The sequence below is a fragment of the Barbus barbus genome (assembly GCF_936440315.1).
Source record: "Barbus barbus genome assembly, chromosome: 29".
NCBI lineage: Eukaryota > Metazoa > Chordata > Actinopteri > Cypriniformes > Cyprinidae > Barbus > Barbus barbus.
The window spans coordinates 9354930-9377987 of NC_136757.1; the positions used below are offsets into that span (position 1 = coordinate 9354930).

Here is a 23058-nt window from a genome sequence, read left to right on the forward strand (position 1 = left end):
TAGAAGAAGCTAACCCTCAATTGGCTTATTTGTCTGCATTTTAGGATAAGGGACATTTTTTAACATTGAAAAAATTATACACTTCACAATCAGTTATCAATACCAATGAACACAATGGTCCTCATTCATGAAACTTTGGTAAATATGAGTATTTTCAAAGTAATATGTGTCAGGTTGATTATAGTTAACTAAAATGAAAACAAAAATCATTAAAAAAACATATTTTTTGTTAAAACATTATGAAGGAAAATTAATAGATTAATTTATGACAAGAGTGCACCTGAAAAATCTACATCATAACAGGATTTCTGACCTTTGTCACAGACAGTCTTCTTAGTTGCCTTTTTCCCTATCACGCTTTACAAATCATAAGAAATTATATATCAGTTGAAAACTTAAAATCTCAAAATTCATCCTTTGAAACCCATTTTAAAATCAGACATTGCATTACCATGGAAATGGCACATACAAATCATGTTACAAAAGGTTTTCGTTCATGAATTATAAAAATTTAAGTTTGAATAGTGCTCTATAATGTCTATGTTCAAAACTGTGAGTGACAGTTAAAGAGCAAAACATGATATTACAGTGAAGAAAATCAGAAAGTGAGAGAGTCTGTCAGAGTCTAAAATAATGAGGTTGCTTTTATTTTGGGAGGCATTCTGCCAGCAGACGTGCGCATGAGGCTTTAAATGGCACAGTTAAGGAAAAGAGGATAGAGAGCGACAGATCAAGTTCACACACTCTGTGTCTGTCTCTTCTTTTACTCTCTCTCTCAATCATGGCTGTTCTGGGAGGCTTAAACTGAGCTAGCCATGTTTGATCCTGTGTGTACACAGAGTTAGTGAGACGCTGGAGGAAGAGAGAGAAGTAATGAAGGACGCTGGTGGACAAGGACAGAGAAATAAATGAAGAATTGATGGGGGGCGAGGTAAAAAAGTGGTAGCGACTGTGTCTGACAGGCATCCGTCAAACTGTAAGACATTAATTGGTACCTCTCACTTCCTCAAGCGTCTGTCTGACAAGCCTCATCTAGCATCTTCCCTGGCAGTGCTAAAGTGATCACTTCCTCCTCCGCAGTCCCTGAAGTGTCCTTCTCTTAGCACTTCACAGCGAGGGCAAGAGGAAGGACACGGCACACACAAAATGTGACACACCGGGTGAGGGCAGCAGTTTAAATGAGTGCAACAGGTCAAAGGTCAAAGGGTGAGGGGCAGTGTGGAGTGTTTGGTAAACTGCTGGTGAATCAACAGATTGCAAGACATTGGAAAGCATTACACCATGTCCTAACATCCCGTGTCAAGATGAGTTAAAGCAACAAGTGATGAATCCTATCTCTTCCATGTAAGCTCTGCTGATTTTTCTAATGAGCTGGTTATCTGAATCAGGTGTGTTAACTAAGAGAGACATGCAAAATATGCAGAGCAGGGGGCGCGAGGACTGGGATTGGGAACCGCTGCACTAGCACATGTTTATGAATTTAAAGAGTTTAACTTACAGCTTATAGATTTTTCAGGGAAAAAAAAGTTAAAGAAAATCCAAACAAAAAATCAAAAACAAAAAATTATATTTCTAGCAAATATAAAAATGCATTGCTATACACTGATCATTATTTTGTGGTGCATTGATTGAAAATCTAAACTACTGGGCCAGCAGAAAAAAAAGGTAACACTTTAGAATAGGGAACACTTATTCAATATAAACTATGACTTTTCCCTCAATAAACTCCTAATTTGCTGCTTATTAATAGTTAGTAAGGTAGTTGTTAAGTTTAGGTATTGGGTAGGATTAGGGATGTAGAATAAGGCATTAATATGTGCTTAATTAATGGTTAATATTCTGGTAATATGCATGCGAATAAGCAACTAGTTAGGAGACTGTAAAATAAAGTGTTACCAAAAAAATGATTAAGTTTGAGCACTGCAGTTTTTGGAAAAAGGTACAAAGCTGTCACTGGGGCGGTACCCTTAGGTACAAAAGCTAAAAGGTACATCTTTGTACCTTATTTACCCCTAAATGGCACATATTAGTACCTTTTGAAAGCGTACTGTCCTAGTGACAGTTTTGTATGTTTTTTTTCTGAAAGTGTAGAATATATTCAGACTTGATGTGATTTTTTGAGGACAGATTACTTGATAATGGACTCTTGTTGCATCACACATGGTGTAAAGCAGTGTTCACAATCACAGCATTTTGCAGAAAAACTTTTACATTTTAATAAGAGCTGGTGATTTGAGTCTTCTTTTTTTTTACTTTTATTTATAGGACATTAGAGTGCAGACATGAACATAGTTGTAAGAGAGGAGTGGGATCAGGATCTGAACCAGCTCAGACTCAAACTGGTTTGAGTTTAGTGCAGTTTAACCTGCAAATGAGCAGTGATGCAGTCACCAATAAAACTACAGTATCGGGAGGTGGGTCACCTTCTGCACTCCCATTGGTAGTTTCTGCATTGCGTTGCTGCTCATTTACATAAAGTTGAGCTCAACTTTGTCACATTGACAACAGTTGCTCCTGCTAATGTTGTCGGAAATGACTCTCATTTATAATGACTGACTTCTGGACGCTTTGTCACTGCAAACAGCTGTATTTGTGAACGGCTCTTCAGGGTGATGTGGGGATCTGAAGAGGGGAAATGGGCTGAAGTGGTATTAAGGAAGGCTGTGGGTACAGAAACTAAGGGAACTAGAGGATTTTGGCTCTGCTGGCCCTTACCTGGCCCGCTCTGAGCACTTGCTGGAGGGCGGCTCGGGTCTGCCCAGCCTGGAAGGGCAGCAGAACTGATGGTGACTGCGGCTTTTAGCTGGCTGATGGGAACTGAAGGTGGAAGCTGAGGAGAGATGAGTGATTGCGGAGCAGCTGGAGGATGAGTGTAGTCTGACACCTCTGACAGATACAGAGAAAGACACAGAAAGGGATGGAAGGACGAGTGGAGAGCAAATAAAGGGACAGAGATGGACAGAGAAAGAAGCAGATAAGCAGACGATAGCAGAAACATACAAACAAGCAAAAGCAGTTCATACAATAGAAAAAGTTAGAGAGACGCTGTAATGAGATGTTAAAAGTTAAGTGTTAAGTAATGTCAGCTCAACTTAAAAATGAGTGTTAGCAGCAATTACAATCACACACACTGAAGAAAAATTATCATTTGGACCAACTTGGAACAAAAATATAAAAAATTTGTTACAGGCAAATTTATTAGTTTTTTCCCCTTTAAATTATATTTATGGTTTAGTTCAAACCTTAAATTTTGATTTAATATTCATAAAAAAATAGTAATTTCTTAAAAAAAAAAAAAAAACATTTATACAGAGTAAAAAGATCATTTATTATAAAAAATGAAGTTATTGAAAAAATGTAATTATTTAAAATTTATTATAAATAAAGACACGAGTGTTCTCTTTGAAATACTGAAGTTTTGTAATGTCTTTTTAAAATATGCATAATCTTTTCCGTTATGTACAAAATAAAATAAAATAAAAATTTCTGCAATCAATAAAGCTTGCCCATATGTGCTCTGCACATTAACACTCTGGTGTAAAACTAAAATACTAATAAAAACAAAACTTATTTTACTTTCTTTTAGCTTCTTTAAAAAAAAAAAAATCCTATTGGGAGAGTTGTTTGCTTTTATAGCAGACACCAAGAGTTTCAGTTAGACTAATTGGACTTTATATAAATTACACAATTTTTCACTTTTTTCAGTGCAAGCATTATGGAATAAAAAACATGAAACAGACCCATAATAGATATGAATATTATACAATCAAGAATTTTTTTTATTAAAGGTGCCAATGCTCTTGCAGTCTACCATCATTCATTGATCAATGGCTGATATTAAAAATCAATTAAATCTGAAAACAAACAAACAAACACAACAAGTGAAGATTTGCTAAAGATAAAAAGATTTAACAGTGTTTTTAAATTATTAAGTGTCTTTAAGTAAATGTTAATTGTGGAAAATATAAAAATAGACAACATTAGCATGAATATACAGTATGGACCAATGACTTAATAAATCAGTACTATTAGCCGATTACTGATATGGTAACAATATATTGTGCATCTCCAGTGTGATATAATTTGGTCAAGTTCTCTTTTAAAAATAAAGTACAAATATTTAAATAAGGAAATTACTGAGTGCACTTTGAATGTGAATATTAGTCTGAATGTAAGGAAGCTATTCAAATGTCATACTTTGCCATAATGGTCATCCTGCTGTAATGTAAAAAGCAGCATTGTTTGATGTGTGAATGAGAAGTAGAGCGAGAGAAAGATGGAGAGAGAGGACTCTTGAGCTCAGAAAGGGAACTAAAGACTCCTACCACCCCGGTGGCTTACATAAACCAATGCAGTGACTGAAATCTTTACATTGTGTAAGTCTGCTCATTATGCGTATGGTATTTTCCCCCCTTGATGCCTTTATTCGGTCCTTTTCATACTGTATGCACTCATGATATTTGCTATTCAGCTGACATTCAAAGGCGGCCCACATGCAGTTTAAGTGCTTCTGTCCGCTTCCACAGCAAACGGCCACTCACAACTTCAGTTTGGGAAGATTTCCAGGGTCATACTGCAGCACCTCCAAGAAGAATGAAGAATCAGTGAAGTGGTCTTCACTGAAACACTACATTCTCTTCCATAAAGCAGCTGTGCTGCATGAGTCACTCCATCTGTAGCACGTTAGCCACAGCAGTCAAACATGCTGATCCAAAACCTTTCATTTTACCATGGCAACAACATCATGTGATACAAATTTATGTTTCCTTCAGGGTTTTAAAATATGCAGTGTCTCCCTCAATTTTAGTAAAACTCAAATTCATCCCTTTTCATGCTTTTAAATTAAGCAAATGTGACCCGTGTTGGCAAAACGAGTCGTCGGAATGAGTAAATTTTCAAAAATGAGTTATTTTTATTTTCTCTATTAAAATACCTTCAAAATGATATATGACTTGTTGGAATCGGACAAAAAAAAGACTGAGTACAGCAATTTGAAATCGATCGAGTCAGCAAAGTTGATTTTGAGAAAAATCCAGTTTAAGTTTTCTGAATATTCCAAAGCAAAATCACCAAACAATGTTGCATATTTTCCTCCAATTGTGTTGTGTATATAATCGGGCAAATGAGTACATGTAAACAATGTAACAATTTACTAGTTCCACTCAAACAAATGTAAAAATAATCTACTCTTATGTACTGGTTTATTTTATTTATTTATTTATTTTGTACTGATTTTGCATTGCATTGTGTTGTGTTTCATAGTTAATGGAAATGTCCATAATATGCCCATGATACTATAATTGTAATAAAAAGCAAGGATACACCTCAAAAGTGACAGTAAAGATATGTACATTGTTAAAACATAATTTCTATTTCTAAAAAATGTTTTTCTTTTGAACTTTCTATTCTATTATATAATCCTGAAAAAATTTATAACAGTTTCCACAAAAACATCCAGCAGCACAACTTTTAAGAATGGCTTCTTGAGCTGCAAATCTGCATATTAGAAGATTTCTGAAGGATTTGCTGAAAATTCTGCTTTGCCATCACAGGAATATAAAATCATTTACAGTTATTTAAATTACTGCATTCTTTATCAAAAAAATCCAGCCTTTATGAACATGAAAGACTACTTTCAAAAGCATTTAAAAATCTTACCAACCCCAAACTCCTGAATGGTAGTATATAAATATAGCTGGGGTTTGTGTATGCAAGCCAAAAAAAAAGAAACCATGTGAAACGTGTGTATTCATTAGCAGCAGAATTCAACCACACTGTCACAACACTTTGACACTTTTTCTTTAATTGGTCTCATGAATGAATCTATTTAATACAGCTTTAAACAATGTGGGTAAAATATTTTCATAATATTTGCCTGTTTAGTCCCACTAAACAAGGTCAAAGAGAGAAAGAATGCAAATACCACCATCATGAGGTAAATACACCTATGAATTGCTCCTGAAATGTTATATAACATATATCATAATGCTTCAGTTTTATGGTGATAATACACTGGGGCGCAGGAACGAAAAGTGAATCATTATAAATCTTAACAGCTTGGTTCATGAATATTAATTAGGAGACGTAACGTACGCTCAGCCCTTATTGAGGCAGGTAAGTGGGCGCTAGACATAGTAAATTACCACTTGCATGTTTGTTTAGTCCACACCAGCTGGAAGAGGCTTCAGCTTGGTTGTTTTATGTGCAATATGATGGAAAGTAACTAAAAAGCACAGAAAGTCTTTGCTTTTAAGTCAACGTGGTGTTTATAATGTACAGTATATGCGCAAATCATACGGATTGTCACTACAGATCATTATAGACATGGGATTAGCATCTTACCTCTGTAAATGTTTTGTGACAGAGACTGAATTAAAGGCAGCGAGAGAGACAGTCAGTCCCCGGAGCGAGAGCTCCCAGTGGGAAGATTACGCAACACCAACAGTAAGAGCTTTTCAACAGAGCCACATTTATTACCCCCACGCCGCAGCCTGCACCTATCTGCTAAAGCACGAGTAATAGCCTCACCTGAGGGGTCTCGCTTTCCATTTCACACACTCATTTATGCACCAAGTCATTGCTTTTCCAAAGCTAAAAGATAAGGCTCGATTTCCATCTCATTTCTGTCACACTTAACTGTAATTAAAGAAAGACTCAATCCTCTCTATATAGATTCTCCACTTCCCTCACACCTCAGTTTATCTTTTCCATCCCTCAGTCTTTCTAGTGCTTCACCGCCTGCTTTTACTTTGGCATGCTGTAGAGAGGAAATTGGTCTCGTAGTGAGAGAGAAAAAAAAGAGAGAGGCTGTCTCAAACCCTAGTGAGCTGCCTAGCTAGACAGCATTTGCATCACTGAAACATCTAAGTATTTGATTTGAACTCAAATTGAACTCAAATTCTACCTAGACAGCATTTTTAGATGTGTTTGAACATTTTATTTGAATGTCACAACTCAAAACCTAACGAGCTGCAAACCAAAAGATAACATTTGGGCATCATAAGCACATTTGAGCACACGATTTTAATGTCTGAACTCAAATCTGGTCAGTTTCCTATTCATGCACATAATTTTTTGCATCATAGATGCATTTGAACATTTGATTTGAACTTCCAGACTGAAAATGTAGTGAGCCGACAACCTAGAGATCATAACCATTTCTGAATTTTTTATTTGGACAGTCAAACTAAAAATCTAAGTGAGCAGCATTATTTTGAGTACTTTAGGGGTAAAGGGTTTAGGGTTTAAATGTTTGAATCAAACATATGAAGTCAAAGCAGAGTTAGCTTCCAATCTAGATGCCATTTTATGCATCATAAGCATGATTATACATTTGATTGCAACATCCCAAATTCAAAACCAAGTGAGTTTCCTACTTGGACAGCATTTTTGGGCAACATTGTACACATGCTAAAATGTTCAAATTGAATATTCAAACTTAAAACCTATAGTGAGTTGCCTAACTAAACAGGATTTTTAGGTACTAATGAAATGTTTAATTGTTTGAATCAAGTATTTAAGCTCAAATTTGAATGGGGTGTCTACCTAGATGACATTTTTGGCATCATAAGGACAATATATTTGATTGTAGTAGCCGAAACTCCAAACCAATTTTAGGCATTGAAGGCATGTTTGAACGTTCAGTATGTACATTTAATCTCAACATCTAGTGAGCAGCTTATCTACACTACTGTTTTGGGAATCATAGACATGTTTAATCAAATATTTAAACTCAAAACCTAGTGAGCTGCCTTGCTAGACAGCATTTTTAATGCATGCTTGAACATTTTGAATTGAATGTCACAACTCAAAACATCGCAGGCTGCTTATCAAAAGATAACATGTGGGCATCATAAACACATTCAAGCATTTGATTTTAATGTCTGAACTTAAAATCCGGTGAGCTGCCTACATAGACATGTTTTTCCCCCCCCTCACATCACAGACATGTTTGAACATTTGATTTGAAAGTCCAGAATGAAAACATGAACTGCCTACCAAGATAGCATTTTTAATCATCATAATGGTGTTTCAAACAAGCATTCAAACTGAAAAAATAGTGAGCCATCTGACTAGACAACATGTTTGGTTAGGGGAGCATTTAAATGTTTAAATTAAGCATTTACACTCAAAATGGTGAGCTGCTTTTCCAGCATCATATATCATATTTGATTCAAATATTTTAAAAAGTTGCCTATTTAGAAGTTTTGGATATCAATGGAATGTTAAAACTGAACATTCAAATTAAAAAAGTGAGCACAGTGAGCTGCCAACATAGACAGCATTTTAGGCATCATTAGCATGTTTGAATGTTCAATTTGAGCATCTGTACTCAAAACCTAGTGAGCTGCCAATGAAAACAGCATTTTGGGGTATTGTAGAAGCATATTTTAACTCAAAACTTTAGTGATCTTTTTACAGAGACAGCAATTTGGGGCATTTTTCAGGTGCATACTCTACTGTTCAGACAATTTTCAGATGCATGCTCTACTGTCCAGACAATAAAACTCAAAATCTATTGAGCTGCCTTCACAGCGATTTTTGGGCATTGTAGATATTTCATGATTCAAAAACATTCAGACTTAAAACCTAGCGAACTGCCAACCAAGACTTTTTTTTGTTCCATGGTAGACTTGTTCAAATGCCGAAATTGAATATTCAAACTCAAAGGACTGCCAACCTAGACAGCATTTTTAAAACTAAATGAACTGAACCGAACCAAAAATGCTGTCTAGGCAGGCAGAACACTCGGATTTGAGATGTAGCCAGAGAGTGAGTGCGGAGAGAGAGAGGCATACAGGGATGAGCAGCAGGATAACTGGAGAAACACCTACACAGCGAACGGTGGATCCAGCGTTTGAGGAGACCACGGGATGGAAGTTTGGAAGCTCACAGGAAGACACAGAGGTGGCTGAAGGACAGAACTAGGACTTCACACAGAGGAGGAGAGGAGAGTGGGAGGAGAAAGACAGAAAATACAATAAAAAAGTGTGCAAAAGGTGCGCTATGGAGGTGGCTGAGGGCAGGGAAAGAGGGAAGAGGGTATATTTCTCCTGACTCGTAAAACGATAGATGTTTAAAGATCAGTGTCAACGTGTGGGAGCATCTGTGCTTATTAGAGAGCAAAATGAGAGCGAGAGGAGGAGAACAAAAATAACAGCCAAGAAAAACAAAAGAAATGAAGAATGAGAGAAATGTTTACCTACATTTCACTGCTGGTTATACTCTGTATAATTGTGTATGTGACAAATAAAAAATCTTGAAATGTTTTTGAGGATGAGTGTTATTGCGATTGATACAGAGAGAGTCAGCATACGGTCCTCTCATCTCATATACACAACAATAACACACACAAACAGCACATCCGAGATTCATTTCTAACGTTATTTTCTATTCCACATACTCAGCTTAGAAAAATATTGAGTGTCCCTTTAAATAAAATATTGTTAGAGCTGTTTCAATACAATCCAAAGCAAGCTGTACATTAATATTTCATATAAGAAAATATTGCATACTGTTATTGAGCTGCTGAAATACTCCCACATAAATGACCCCTCCAATCAGTTTGGTAAAGTTTATGTAATGTGTTTTTACAGTAAAAGCTCTTCTGGGTTCTGTAATAAAGCCAGCATTTGAGCAGATGTATTGAAGGGGTGACACATCCTTGTTTTCCAGCAGTGGTGTGCCCGCTCCAGCTGACTCAATCCTTCTTTCAAAATTCAGAAATACATTCCTGAAATGTCTTTGCTGATACAACGCTCCAGCTTTTATGTTGAACTCGCATCTATCATGGGTAACAGAAATGCACTGGCAAGACAGATAACAAACTTCTTCAGATAACAAAACTCTTTTTATCCTATAAAGCTGCCAGTTTGACAAAATGTTGTGCTGATCTTTATCAGAATTCATTTATACGGACACACTGACAGAGGAACAAACAACAACACTGAAGAATACAACTAGTTAGAAAAAGGAAAAGCCACAGAAAAAAGTTTTACATTTCACTATAGGTCAGTGTTTCGTTTTTGTACAGAATGCTCTTTGCAGTGAGGCACTGATTCAGATTGAATATACACACAAAATAAAAAAATCTATATATAAATAAGGTATTATATATAAATAAGGTATTTATACAGTGCCTTGCAAATGTATTCATACCCCTTCATTTGTTTCACGTTTTATGTTGCTGAACTGCTTTAAATTACTTTTTTCCCCCACATCCATCTACACTCCATACACCATATTGACAAAGCAAAAACAGAATTGTCAAAACTTAATAACTAAATATTTAGCTGAAGCACCTTTACAGCCTCAAGTCTTTTTTTATTTGACGCAACAAGCTTTGCTCATCAGCATTTGGCAATAATCTGCTATTCTTCTCCTCACCTCTTCACCTCTCAAGCTCTGTCTGGTTGGATGGGGGCAGACGCACATTTTCAGGTTTCTCCAGAAATATTTGATTGGGTTCATGCCCAGGCTGTGGCTGGGCCACTCAAGGATATTCACAGAGTTGTCTATAAGCCACTCTTGCAGTGTGTGTAGGTCCATTGTCCTGTTGGAAGGTAAACCTTCTGCCCAGTCTGAGGTTCTGAATGCACTGGACCGGGTTTTCATTAAGGCTATCTCTATATTTTGGTGCGTTGAGCTTTTCTTCTATTCTGATGAGTCCCTCAATCCCTGCCGCTGAAAAACAGCCCCACAGCATGAGGCTGCTACCAGCACACTTTACTTTTGGGATGGTACTCTGCAGGTAATGAGCAGAGCTGGTTTCCTTCAAACATGATGCTTGGAATTGAGGTTCATCAGACCAGACAATCTTGTTTCTCACAGTCTGAGGGTCCTTTAGGTGCTTTTTCTGTAAATTCCAAGTGTGTTTTCTTTTGTCTTCACTGAGGAGAGGATTGAGTTTGGCCACACCGCCATAAATCCCAGATCGGTGGAGTGTTGCAGTGATGTTTGTCCTTCTGTAGATTTCTCCTATTTCCACATATGATCGTGGAGCTCAAATAGAGTGACCATCAGGTTCTTGGTCACCACTCTAACCAGAGCCCTTCTCCATCAATTGCTCAGTTTGTCCAGGAGACCAGCTCTATGAAGCGTCCTGGTTGTTTCAAACTTCTTCCATTAAGGGTAACAGAGACTACAAGCTTCTGTGACCCTTCAACGAAGCAGAATTTTTTTTCTAAACTCTTCCCTAGATGTGTGGCTTGACGCAAACTACAGGCAGTTCTTTTGACCTCAGGGCTTGGTCTTTGCTCTGATATGCATTATCAACTGTTGGACCTTTTACTAAGGCTTATGTTCCTTTCCAAATCATACCAATTAAATTGAATTCGCCACAGTTTACCTTCGCTCAAAGTCTAGTAACACTTACAAGCAAAATGAATGCTCCTGAGCTAAATTCCAACTGTCCCAGATAAGGGTATGAGTACTTATGCAATGGAATCATTTAATCATTTTTAATCAATTTGCAAAGATGTTAAAAACCTTTTTTTTTTTTTTTTGCTTTACCATTATAGTGTATGGAGTGTAGATTTATATGGAAAAAAGTGATTTAAAGCAGTTTAACATAAGGCAGCAATATAAAACGTGAAACAAATTAAGGGTATGAATACTTTCGCAAGGCACTGTATAAAGATTTTTATGCACATGAAAAATCTATATATAAATATATAAATCTATATATAAATAAACACTACACTAACTAGAAGTATTTTTGTAAGCACATGTCAATTCTACTAACCCAAACCAGTCTGCCAATACTCTGAGTTAGTTGACATGCATTTGCAGAGTTACTTTAGTAGAATGTCTAAAGTGGACTATCAAAAGAAAGTACAAGCATACATAATATATCTATTTAAAGAGATCTGGAGAATAAAGTTATTATATGTGGAGAATCTCTACAAACATTGTTTTATTAAAAAATGTGTTGCAGTATTCAGCCTTTAATTTCCTACAACTTAATTCTTAAAGCATTATTACTTTTTATTTAAATGTTACAAATTTATTGAAATGTATACATATACATATAAACATACTGTATGTATATATCAAATAAATATTTTTATACAGAGATTTTAATAATAAAGCTGTAATAGGTTGAGAATAAACTCTCCTAACATATTTCAGTGTTAAACCTTTAATCTCAAAATCTAAAATTTTAACATGGCACTAAAACACCACTGTGCAACTGAAAGATGCTATCTTTTTTTTTTTTTTTTGGTATGGTACACAGTCTTTTTTATCTTATCACATTCAATTTAGACTGCAAGCTCACATCTTAATCATCATTTTGTTTCTGTGACACTGTAGATTCAGCAGTGGCACAGGAAAAAATTGCAAGCGATACCCAGAATCAAAATATCTGATTAGTATATCATGCCAATAAAATGTCAGTCTATTTTTCCTCTTTGACATTTTACCATTGCCTAGTTTACAATGATTTGCTGCAAAATTGGATGAATCAGCTGACACTGGTACATTAATTTCAACAAACATATTCTGGGGATGGTATAAAAAAAAATCCTAAAACAATGACAATGATTTCATTTAAACACAGCGCAGCATTATTTTGGCACATCTAGTACTTGGTTAAACTGAATTGAGGGTGGTTAGTACAGATGATTTTTTTTGTAGTTGTAAAATGCTTTGCTAAAAAGTGGCACAGTTGTAGCTTTTCCTAATTTAAAATATATATATTTAAAAAATCGACAGAAGAAAAATCATTTGCGATCTTATAGGCATATGTTTTAGTAATAACAAAACTGTTCAAATGAATTTTAGCATGCATAGCAACTGCAAAACACATGTTCCTGCTTTTATAAATTCATACATTTGTCAGGGAGATGTTGATTAGATTTTATGGCTTTGAATGTGAGGCTTCTGGCTGTGGCAGACTGTAAATGGTACAGCAATGCACTGGCATTGCTTCGGCCCCCGGTTACCAGGACACACTCCTGCTGCCTGGCAACCCAGCGGCTGTGCGTGTGTGTGGGTGTAGCATGAGTTGTGCCAAGAGATGAATTCCAGTGTTCAGAGACCGAGATGAAGGATTATTACATTCTGACTGCCAGCACCTGCAACCCTTTTTCGTTTTGCAGTGTTTTTAGGAGTTCAACTTAAGCTCTGCAGTAATAACTAGTGGCACTATTTTACTGGTTCAGCATTGGGTGAATCTGCTGGGTTATATATATTTATAGCTCATATAATGAGCTATAAACACTAGTAACTACTCAGTACACAAACATTATACATTATGTCAAGCAAAATGAAAATCACTAATTTAACAAAAGAATCAAGCACATTCTTTCCAGGCCTTTCCAGGGCAACACGGGCAATCCTACAACTTAAATAAAAGAAATGCTCATTACTGAGATAGTTTGAAGTAGAAACATGAAACTGAAAAGATGCTGAAAAGGTGTCTGCAAAATCATTATAAAAAGACATCAATGCATCAGAGAGAATATTCTGAGAGTGGTTTGAAATGTGATGGGGCTTCAAGATTATAACAAGGTTGAGAACCACTAGTGTAGAGACTAAAGTTCATGGCTGGTAATTGGAAGGCTGCTGCTTTGCTCCTTGTAAGTAAGCCATGAACTTTCACCATTATGCCCTCAACCCCAGACTGCTACAGCTGGATCATGGCATTAATAAGTGCACTATAAGCTCCTTTGAATAAAAGTGTCTGCTAAATCACTACTTCAAAATCTTTGGTGGATGGTAATGCCAGGCTGCATTAAAAATGTGTAATTAGCACCTGAAGAAATGACTGCTAATGTAAATGTAATATAAGCTACACTTTTCAGTAAGAAAAGGATTAGATGTGGAATAAAAATATGACATGACTCATTAAAGGAATATTTCACCTCATAAATGATTCACCTTTATGTTGTTCCAAACCTGTGTGACTCTTTCTTTTATGGACACAAAAGGAGAAATTCTGTGTCTTTATTTTCCATGCAGTTAGAAAGAGTGAACACTGTTTGAATCTTTAAAAAGGACAAAAAAGCACCCTTAAAATATAATAAAAGTAGTCCATATGACTTATGTGCCCCATATCCCAAATCTTCTGAAACCATATTATACATTTTGTAAGTGACTAAAATTTAAGGGGATAGTTAACTAAAAAATGAAAATTCTGTCAATAATTACTCACCCTCACATTTTACAAACCTGTAACACCTTTGTTCATCTTTGGAACACAACTCTTTCTTCAGTGTTCAGAATTTCCAACCTGATCTCATGAGAAAATACTATTTTACAAGGTGGTGCTTTCATATGAATTAGTACGATGTGATTCCTACAAAAACATAACATTTTTAGAAAAAAGGTAAGCATGAAGCTCTACCCCATAAACTAGGAATGCATCGATCTGATACTCAGTATCTGTATCGGCTCCGATACTGGCATTTTCTGCCGGATCGGGTATCGGTCAGACGAGACCGATCTAAATCTGATATTGCTCGTATACTATTCTGTGTTTTTGTTAAGCCCCATGAAAGGCGCAAACATAATAAAGCACTATAATACAGTGGCCGAGAGAGCTCAACGTGCTGCAACTTCAGAAAACACATGCAAACCAGCAAATCAAGAAATCATCTTCATTGATTTGACAGCATGTGCTGCAAATGCTCACAATTTTATTTGCAGTACGGCTCTTTATTTGGTTGTGTTGTAACCAATTGCAGCGTGTGTTGTCAAATTGATGAAGTCGTTTTCTTGATTTGCAGGTGTTTTTTCTATTTGCAGTGCGTTTCTTTATTTGGATGTGTTGTGAGCATTTGCAGCGCGTGTGTTGTAAAATTGACAAAGTTGTTTTCTTAATTTGCAGGTGTTTTTTCTATTTGCAGCACGTTGAGCTCTCTCGGGCCACCGTACTATAAAGTATTCGTGCACCATATTTCAAATGTTCTGGAGCTGTTCCATAGTTCAATGTGAGGTACAGATGAATATTTAAGTCGTTAAATTCAAGTTGATGTAAACTCTTCTCTACGCCTCGGCTGACTGTCCATTCAGCATTCAAACTGTGTGTCGTGTTTGGTTGCTACAGTCTAAATTATGAAACTCTTCAAGAGCGAACAAAATCACTGAGATTTAAAACTGTTCAAAGAAAAGGCTTAAACTATTGCACAGATATAATACAACCCGAATTACGGAAATGTTGGGACTTTTTTTTTTTTATTTGAATAAAATGAAAACTAAAAGACTTTCAAATCACATGAGCCAATATTTTATTCACGATACAATACAGAGAACATAACAAATGTTTAAACGGAGAAATTTTACACTTTTATCCACTAAATGAGCTCATTTCAAATTTGATGCCTGCTACAGGTCTCAAAAAAGTTGGCACGGGGGCAACAAACGGCTGAAAAAGCAAGAAATTTTGAAAAGATTCAGCTGGGAGAAACTAATTAAGTTAATTGACATCAGGTCTTTAACATGATTAGCTATAAAAGGGATATCTTAGAGAGACAGAGTCTCTCAGAAGTAAAGATGGGCAGAGGCTCTCCAATCTGTGAAAGAGTGCGTCAAAAGATTGTGGAATACTTTAAAAACAATGTTTCTCTATGTCAAATTGCCTGCCTGCAGTCCAGATCTTTCACCTATAGAGAACATTTGGCGCATCATTAAACGAAAAATACGTCAAAGACGACTACAAACTCTTCAGCAGCTGGAAACCTATATCAGGCAAGAATGAGACCAAATTCCAACACCAAAACTCCAGAAACTCATAACCTCGATGCCCAGACGTCTTCAAACTGTTTTGAAAAGAAGAGGAGATGCTACACCATGGTAAACATGCCCCGTCCCAACTATTTTGAGACCTGTAGCAAGCATCAAATTTGAAATGAGCTCATTTTGTGCATAAAATTGTCAAATGTTATCTATGTTCTATTGTGAATAAAATATTGGCTCAAGTGATTTGAAAGTTTTTTTTTTTAGCTTTCATTTTATTAATTTTATTCAAACCCAAAATTTCTGGAATTCAGGTTGCACACTACGCATCAATATTTCTTCCCTTTGTGACTCCGTATAGCTTCAAGCGCATCATTCTGCGCTTTGTGCTGCTTTGTGAGTTATACCTTTTTGTATTATAATAATCTTGTTCTGTCCTAACATATGTTGCTGCTTTCATTACTGTGCTATACATTTAAAAGAAATGTGTTTTAATTTTATACTATACATTATATATAAATATAATTACTTGTTTTTCATGAATTAATTTTACAACAATACAAAGAGTAATGTGTAACATTTTACCAGATTTAGTCCTACACTTAATATCTTTCATTTGTTCCCCACTAAATAATGTTGATTCACTAAATGTTTAGATTTTATAAATTTATTGTGAATGCAAACCCATGATTTTTCGAGAGTATCTTTTGCTGCGGAATTATCTACTAACTTAGTTCATAATAGTATTTTTGTCAGATTATGATTACATATTTTTTCATTTGTTATTTTTCATTAAAATGAAGTTGTCTATATTTAGCAGATTGTGTTCAACACACAAAAGAGTGACGATCAGGTCAACTCTCAGAAATATAGAAATTCTATATTGATTTAAAAAAACTGCGCTGGTATCGGATCTGCATATTGATCGGCGGATTGAATTGGTTCTGAAAAAATGGCATCATTGTATCCCTTCCATGAACTTAACATTCAAGAGGACATAAGCAAATAAAAACAAATGGAATCTGCTATGAGATTTGTTGGAATTTCACATTTTGTGTTTCACAGAAGAAAGTCAGTCATGCAGTTTTAGAACAACATGCTGGGAAATAAATACTGACAAAATGAACAAAGGCATAAAAACGCAGTACTTTCACAAACAATCTACAGCTAAACTAATTCACAGGAAGGAATAATTTAGCTGGCAACATCAAATGTCCCGTTTGACGCAAATAGCTATGGGTAATCATGTCTCATAAAAAACAAATGCTGTGTCACTTATTAGAAAAAAAAAAATCCCACACATTTTCCCCCAACAAAGTCTTTTCCCCAAATCTACTGTTCTCCATATTACAGTCTCTCTCTCTCTCTTCTTCCTCCCACCCATGTTTCTTTCACTGTTGTGTTTCGCCCACTGAGTTGCTCTGAGCTCATATGGTTCCCTCGGCAACAGATCTCCTCCACTCAAGAGCCATGTTTATTAAAGAGACCCGAGAGAGTGCTAGTTATGGCTTATCACACATTACATATTCAATACCTCCTGAGGCTGGGGCACGTCATCAATCCAAACACACACAGAATCCACTTGCTGTCGCTTATGAGCTATCATTATCCTGATGTAAAAGTAGACTGAGTTTTCATATGAGACCGATGAATCAACTTCAAGAAATCAAATAAGAGTGCTGCATTTAATATTCAATAGCTCTGAAAGAGGGGTTTCCCCAAATCACAGCAGAACTGCTTTACAAGAGTATTAATGTGTAGTTTAATGATATTTGAAATAAGATGGAATGCAACAATTCCAAAGTGTTCCAACCCCTACTGGACACATTAAATCTAACATGCAGTCTTCCCTGATTCGACCAGCTGCGAGAGTTAGTACAACATGAGAGATCATCGTATGTTATCTTCAGCATGACTGTCAATAATAAACAGAGCACACATACTGCAATTAGCAGCTTCTGGACAATTGGTGTAGTAAGAGGTTTTTGGTACACTAAACCCTAAAGAGACAATAAGTCAAAATATATGGTCAAATAGGAATCTATTGTTTATCCGTATAAACTGAAGCATCTTGTTTTTCGTGGGTTCCGCTTAGGCAGTGTAAATCTCATTTTGGCCCCATTGTAACCCACCTCCTCTCCACTGTGGAAGCATATGTGTTGCTAAATTCAATTTGCAATGTAATATGCAAAATGGCAATGCATTTCTGTATTTAAATTTACATTTTCCCATACATATGTGCAACAATTAGTGCAAAATGAAAATGAAATTATATAATTTAAATTGGCCAATTCTCTACACTAGTTTTAATATGCATATTAAAACATATTTTAAAGCTTTATAAGTTGCAAAATTAAAATTAAAATGTATTACCCAAATTGATTAGATATGTTTAGCATGTCCAAGCAAAAACCGTAGCAAAATTATAATTTAAATGCTATTTTCCTAAATGCATTTAGACTTAGGGGTTGCATTTTCATCGTGATACAGCGTGATAATTGTAGCAAAATGCAATGAGAATTTCAAAATGCATTCTGAGCCACAAAAACATTGGGGGCTGGAGCCCTTGCCCTTTTTCAAAATTGCCCCTCTCAGACAAATATCAATGATACTGTGGTCAATAAAACAATAAAACATGACAGTGTGTACAAAACGGTAACTAATCGCTCAAAAGTTGTAAAATTCCTATTTATTTTTACATATCTGTCAATCTGAGGCGTTGCTATCGGTTGCGTGTGTTTTGCTTGACTGACTGATATTCCACAGCAGTGGCGAAGTTTCGGGTGGGCCCGGGTGGGCAATGGCCAATGAGAAGTTGGTAATTTTGCAAATGAATGTAATTTATTAAATGATAATTACAATAAACGACTTATTTCACTATATGTTTATATATTTATTTAAAAAATATATTTAACGCTTGTTTTCATGGTCAAATACGAGCAGTTTCTTAATTTTCCTTCTTCCTATAGGTGCAAATCACACGCTTGTCAAATTGATGATTCGTCAGTTTCTGTTGTGCGCGTTTGAAAATAGTGTTGAATTTGAAAGTTGAATTTGAAAATAGATACAAACATCAATCAGTCTTTAAGGGGAAAGGGAAAGGAAAGGGAAGTGGTGTGTGGCCAAGTATGGTGACCCATACTCCGAATTTGTGCTCTGCATTTAACACCATCCAAGTGTACACACAGTAGTGAACACACACCCGGAGCAGTGGGCAGCCAATGCTGCGGCGCCAGGGGAGCAGTTGAATTTCAGTGCCTTGTTCAAGGGTCTCACCTCAGTCGTGGTATTGAGGGTGGAGAGAGTGTTGGTTATTCACTCCCCCACCTACAATCCCTGCTGGACCTGAGACCCGAACCCACGACCTTCAGGTTACAAGTCCAACTCTCTATCCATTAGGCCACGACTGCCCCCAAAAAATATATATCATGTATATATTGGATAACCCAAATGAAACTTAAGTCTTAGCAATGAATCCGGACCATCTACGAATGAAGCCAGACCACTTGAGGGTGATGGATTTATCGATCGGAAACTTCTGAGCCAAGCGTGTTTGAAGCATCATATCAGCAAATGTACAGTGTTTGATCAGTTAAACAGATGCATCCTTTGCGGAAATAAACACATACTGTAGACGTTGTGCTACATGGTACTCTTTTCCACAACAAACTGCATATTTGAAGCCACACACATTTTTTCGCTCCTCGATGTTTACTCTCCTGACGCAAACTGACAGAGACACCTGATTACAAGATCATCTGCAGCCCCGTTGTCTCAAACTGAGGTAATGCTTTACAATAAACTTCATTCAGTAAATGTTAGTTAATGCATCAAATAACATTAAAAGTGAGCAACACATTTGTTGCAATATTAATTATGTTTGTTAATGTTAGTTAATAAAAATACCACTGTTCTGTGTTAGCTCAAGTACAAATGTTAGATAGGGCCTACTACTTTTAATTTTTAATAATGTGGGCTATTATTAAATGTTGAAATTAAAATTAATGTTAATCAATTCTTTATAGGTATTGTGTATTGATCCGTTGTGCTGCCGTAAGTGGAATGCTCAAACTGAGGTTGACCAAGCCGTCAGTTGGTTGCAACATCAAGAGATTGTCGGCAGAGTCCAGAAAGGAAGAGCAGGGCTAGGGTGGCGAGAAGCGCCACTGTTCTGGTCCAAGGCCAACCGCAAAGAGAGGAATAAGATGGTGGTGGCGGAGGTGACAAGAATGGAGGAAGAACGCTACAAGATCAAGGCCGTGTCGCAGGGCCGACAGGGAAGCTGGACAACCTGGGAGGGAGTTGTCAACCGAAAAATCACCTGATCAGACCTGTGGAAGATCACGCAGGCAAGGCTCAGCTTCCTCATCCGCTCAACCTACGACACGCTTCCCTGTCCTCGGAACCTTCACCAGTTGTTCGTGAGTGAGTGATGCTGCACACTCTGCAATACCCCTAACGCAAGCCTACAGCACATCTTGTCAGGCTGTAAGATCGTGCTCTCCCAGGGACGCTACAGATGGCGCCATGACCAGGTCCTGAGAGCTAGCCGAGGTGCTAGAGGAGCGTTGACAGGGCAGCAAAGGGGTACCACTAGCAGAGAACCACAACCACATCAGCTTTGTCATGGAAGATAGGGGGAGAAGAAACATCCGACCAAGAGAAACACCTACGCCGTTTTCCCCTGACCAGGATCTCGACCGCTTCTCGGTCGAGATCACTGCTACATCTCTCTGCCCTGACATAGTGTGGTCCACCAAGGCAAAATGCTGCTCATTGAACTCACAATACCAGCGGAGGAGGGGATGGAGGCCGCCTACGAACGCAAGAAGGCCAAGTACGCAGAGCTGGCTGCTGAGTGCCGGGAGGCTGGCTGGAAGACCACCATCTATCCAGTGGAGGTTGGATGACGAGGCTACATGGGGCTGTCAACCACACGCCTTCTGAGGGAGGTAGGAGTGACCGGAGGGACCCTAAAGAAGGCAATAAAAGAGCTAGCGGAGGAGACCGAGAAGGGGAGCTTTTGGCTCTGGCTGAGGAGGAAAGACAAGAGCTGGGGAAGGAACAACTAACCCCTGCAACAGCCGCAGAGGGTAACATCTATCAGCTGCAGGGGGTGACAGGGAGACGTCCCTGTCACTGTTCCACCACCAGGAGACATTCCAGGATTAAAGGAGCGAAACGTTGGTGAATGGTGGTTCCTCGCTGATGACCCTGCAGCTGACCCGTGGGCACCGGAGGAGGTGCGACCGCCAGTAATGCCTAGCAGGTGTTCCATCTACCTGTACATTTCACTGTTGGCAATTTTATACGCTACACTTGGCCACCCAGTTTTTTGTAGGCCCACCCACTGAAACATTTCTGGCCGTGCCCTGTTCCATCTGTTTGGAAACTATAGGCTCTCAAGCCATAGCCTATGGTTCTTTCAGTGAATGGGTCGATGGAAGGAAAAAAATAAACTAAACAATATTTAAAAAATGTTTTCATCAATAATCAAAGATAGTGTGTTGAATCCAGATATTATATATTTTAGAATATTACATAATTAATCAATACCCGTTTGTCATGTATAATACACCAACCAATCATGATCTGGCTCAAGTTCATATTTCATTGGACAATAATGTGAAGTGGACCAGTCATTTTCTGTTCTTATTCATAAATCGGTAGAAAATGACATGGGACAGTGCAATGCAATGCTGATTTCAGGATTCTTTGATTAATAAAAAGTTAAAAAGAACACCATTTATTCAAAATAGAGATGTTTTCTAACAATATCGATCTGAACTATCACTGTTTCAATCAATTTAACAAATCCTTGCTGAATAAAAACTAATTTCTTAAAAAAATACTATCCGCAAGCTTCGGAACGGTGTATATTGTTACAAAAGTTATATTTTAAATAAATGCTGTTCTTATTTAACTTTTTATTCATCAAATAATCTTGAAATCAGCATTGCATAAAATGTATTTTAAAGTATATTAATATTTTGATCAAATAAATGCAGGCTCGATGACCATAAGTGACTTATTGCAAAAATATAAACTATTAATGTATCCAAACATTTGACCTATAATTTTTTTTTCTTTCTCACATTGCCCCCCCCTTTTTTTTTTTTACATTTGAGCCCCTGCCCCTGAGGAACTCTCTGCATGTCCCTGTTCAGGTGCCATTGACACGCGCTATTTTACGGATTAAAAATAAAAGAGTAATAAAATATAAGGTAAGGTAGTAAAATAAGTGTAGAATAGCAGTGCCTGTTTGCTTATGTGCATCAATCCGAGTGTAAACGGTGAGAGATGTTGAGGCAGGTGAAAAGCGTTTGGTTAACAGTGAACATTGACCTATCGTGCATCCTGTTGCCGAGCCCCGCCTTGATGTAATGACTGACAGCTAGGGGGCGTGCTCAACTCTGAATGCATTTTCAAATCCACAATGACTTAAACTGTATTCATCGCGGGGTATTTAATGAAAATGCAATTGAAACATCATATATGTAAGTGTCAATGCATTTAAGAAAAATAAAAGACATTTAAACCACCATTTTGCTACCCTTTTACTGCACCTTTGGCTCAGAATGCATTTTGAAACTCTCATTGCATTGTGCTACAATTATCACGCGGTATCACAATGAAAATGCAATCCCAAGCATCCTACCCCTAAGTCTAAGTGCATTTAGGAAAAACAGCATTTAAATGAATTTTGCTACGGTTTTTGCTTGGACATGTTAAACATATCTAATCAATTTGGGTAATACATTTTAATTTTAATTTCATTTTAAATCTTTCAAATGTGTTTTTAATATGCATATTAAAACTAGTGTAGAAAATTGGCAAATTTAAATTATATAATTTAATTTAATTTTGCACATATGTATGGGAAAATGTCAATTTAAACACAGAAATACATTGCCATTTTACATATTGCATTGCCATTTTGCATATTACATATGCTTCCACACTCCACATGGAGGGATGTTGAAAGGTGTTCACAATATGGCATAGGCATTTGCTTATTTTCCACAATAATAATCTTTTGTCAGACAATACTCTATTTCACCTTGAGACTCCTTTGCGCAAATTAATAATTTCTTCTGAGAAATCGCCCTCCTCTGTTTCAGCTTTCTATCTGTTTCTTCTTGAGCATTCATATAAACCCTTATCTATTACAGCTGTCTCGGTGAAGGATCTTAATGAGGATGTGCATGTTTTATTTTCGGATCAGGTATGGGATATGTTTAAATTGTCTTCCCAAAATCGTTTCCTTACTGAGCATTATAATCAGTTTATAACTGTGTATTGTTAGCTTAAGCACATTGTGCTACTTGTGACTTTAATGAAAATCTGATCATTTAATAACCAATTAATACAGAAAACCAA

The 23058-nt window shown here is 36.8% G+C and overlaps 1 protein-coding gene across 1 annotated transcript in view; it reads right to left on the reverse strand.

The window, feature by feature from the left end:
* The window catches only part of LOC306849421 (uncharacterized protein), a 46586-nt gene that overhangs the window by 1447 nt on the left and 22081 nt on the right, over positions 1-23058 (reverse strand). The window lies entirely within an intron of this gene.